This window comes from Octopus bimaculoides, chromosome 11 (assembly GCF_001194135.2).
Source record: "Octopus bimaculoides isolate UCB-OBI-ISO-001 chromosome 11, ASM119413v2, whole genome shotgun sequence".
In the NCBI taxonomy this organism is placed as follows: Eukaryota; Metazoa; Mollusca; class Cephalopoda; order Octopoda; family Octopodidae; genus Octopus; species Octopus bimaculoides.
Genome location: NC_068991.1, coordinates 72,538,616 through 72,541,705, shown reverse-complemented (window position 1 = coordinate 72,541,705; position 3,090 = coordinate 72,538,616). Strand labels below are relative to the sequence as shown.

The 3,090-nt window shown below is 33.3% G+C and overlaps 1 protein-coding gene across 10 annotated transcripts in view; it reads right to left on the bottom strand.

The window, feature by feature from the left end:
• LOC106875082 (serine/threonine-protein kinase BRSK2) overlaps positions 1–3,090 on the bottom strand; it is a 305,025-nt gene that overhangs the window by 43,861 nt on the left and 258,074 nt on the right. The gene's annotated exons all lie outside the window — the stretch shown is intronic.

Genomic DNA, 3,090 nt, shown 5'->3' with positions numbered 1-3,090 from the left:
ATATATATATATATATATATATATATATATATATATATATATATATACACTCACATACATGCATATATTATATATGCGCACAACACGTATCTATATATATATATAGACATGTACATTTATTTTCAACCCATTCTTGGACAGTTGAACATGAAAGATATTCACTGCAAGATTCTGTCTCAAAGTAAAAAAAAATAATAATAATTATCTCAAATTGACTTTGTGTATAAAACCACATTGAGCTGAACTCCAAGTGTCCAAGTGACCAAAAACACATCGAATCGAGATCCAAGTGGCATAAGAATTTCTTTTTGTCTGTAAAAACTATGAGCTTTCACACACAATGTCCTATAGTGTTTTCCTATACAGTTGCACACACAAAGTCTAGAGTGTTTTCCTCCAAAATCCTACAGTGAATACCTTTCACATTCTAGCGTACAAAAACATGTTAAGAGAAACTGTACACACCTTTATTTAGATTCTCACTGCTTTGTACACTTATACTAAATATTTCTATGTGTTTATTCATATTTATAATATAAGATTTTAGTTTGAAAAGATATAGCCAATGCAAAAGCTTCAGATATGAAAGCAAAGCAATCTTAGAAATACTACAGTACATGACATAATTCCATGTCATAATAATTCCAAACATTTGATAAATGGTAAAAAAAATGGAGCAATCAAAAGTTAAAAGAAATCATTATATTTTCCAATTTTTATATCTATTTCTCAGTACTAAATAGAAATGCTTTCTACTTTCTAGAATTCTTTGACTTACAGTACGTCTCTAATTACTGTATTTTCCAGAATATAAGTCGATACAATATATAATGCAAACATAGTGTATACGTTTAAACAGTGTCACCATCTTTCTAAATCCTGCTGCATTTCAAATGAAGGTTTTGGTTCTCCAAAGTCATCTTGGTGTATGCATTGAACCACCATTTTTGGCTGTAAATTTTGGTTGGAATAATCCAACTTGCATGCCAAAAAGAGCAGTAACAATTCACAAATTTTCTTCAGTTTAAATGATTACATTCTAAATCTCATATTGCTATGGCAAACCTATCAAACCCCATCAATACTAATTTGAAAATAAGCATATATTTGAATTTAGATTATACACAAGTTAGGAAAACATACACTTCACCAACACAAAGTTCTCCTAATATTTGTAATTTTACTGAGACATATATACATATTTTAGAATGAGACAACTGAGAGCAGCTGTTTGACACTGGCAATTTGGCATGGCTAACTGGACACTGAACCTGTTTTAGCAACAGTACTTTTCGGCACTGGAAGCAAACACACACACACTCATAAATGTGCAGAAATATACACATGTACAGATAGAGAGAGAGAGAGAGAGAGAGAGAGAGAGAGAGAGAAAGAGAGAGAGAGAGACATTTACAATTTATTAACAGAACACAACTGGCATCACCATTTTTCCCTCATAGATATAAAGAGAGATATGCTCACACACATACACAAAAGGAGAGTGAGGAGAAGGGAGAGAAACATTAAAACAATTGATCTCAAATAAATCAGTGTCAAATCAGCAATGCCAAACCGGCAGTGCCAAAACAGCTGTGCCATGATGTCCCATACCCTATGTATATATAAACATGTGCATGTGATCACTATTTACATATGTCCAGCAAATACAACAACTGGGAATACCTATAAAACAATCACTTCTTATGTATTGACTTTCTCCTGTCCAAATCCATATTCAGTAAACAACAATTAGATGCCTTTCTTATAACACCAAACTTTAAGAACTAAGGTACAGGCATTTTAAAACCCCTTTTAGTAAGTTCTGCTTTGATTGTGATGGTTCTAATGAAACTCTTGACAAATCCATGTTCAATACAGGAGTCAATGGTGAAAGTGAACTGGTGTTGAGTACACAGTGTTTCATATGTTGAGGTCTGCTCCTTACTGAAACAGAAAAGGACTTCAAATGTAGAAGACAGAGTGCATCACAAAGTCTGCCTCAAAGTCTTTCTCAAAATCTGTCTCAAGGTCTGTCTCAAAGTCTATCTCGAAGTCTATCTCAAAGTCCATCTCAAAGTCTATCTCAAAATCTGTTTAAAAGTCTGTCACAAAAGCCTGCCTCAAAGTCTGTCTCAAGGTCTGCATCAAAATCTGTCTCAAAGCCTGTCACAAAGTCTACCTCAAAGTCTGCCTCTAAGTCTGTCTCAAAGTCAGGTTCAAAGTCTGTCTCAAAATCTACCAGAAAACCTGTCACAAAGTCTGCCTCAAAGTCTGTTTCAAAGCCTACCTCAAAGTCTGCCTCAAAGTCTGTCACAAAGTCTGCCTCAAAGTCTGTTTCAAAGCCTACCTCAAAGTCTGTCTCAAAGTCTGCCTCAAAGTCTGTCTCAAGGTCTTTCTCAAAGTCTGTCTCAAACCTACAGACCCTTTAGACCTGAGCTTACTCTAGTCTCCATAGTGAGTTAGAGTACAAAACTAAATCCTAAACAAGATGCCAGTCCATCATAGGGTCAACCATTTCCAAAAGATGCTGGTGTACAGTTTCATCTGGGTGGACCAGAGTAATGTGAAAAGGAGTTCCTTGCTCAAAGATGTAACACACATGCAACTGAGGAGATGAACTCACATTCTAACAATCTTAATCCCAACAACCAAACAATGCCATGCATCTTCACAAGAAGAAGAGCAATCGATAAAAAAGCTATACTAAATCAATTTCGATGTTTCTATAACTTTCCACGTTTTAATCTATTCTTTTCAGTTAATATAAAGTCTAATATATCATCATCATCATCTTCTTTTTCTTTTTCTTTTGATGTCCATCTTCCATGTCGGTATGGGTTGGACAGCAATAAGTTAAAAATAGATCAGACGTTTTATTTATTTATTTATCTATTTATTTATTTATTTTGCTACTTATCACGTAGAGAATTGAACACAATTTGTAAACTAATCTGCTGATAATACAAATCAATTATGTTCAATAGTATAATGATTGGAAATTTTGATTTGATGATCTACAGTTTCAGATAACACAGCAATATATATACATATATATATATATATATATATATATATATATATATATATATA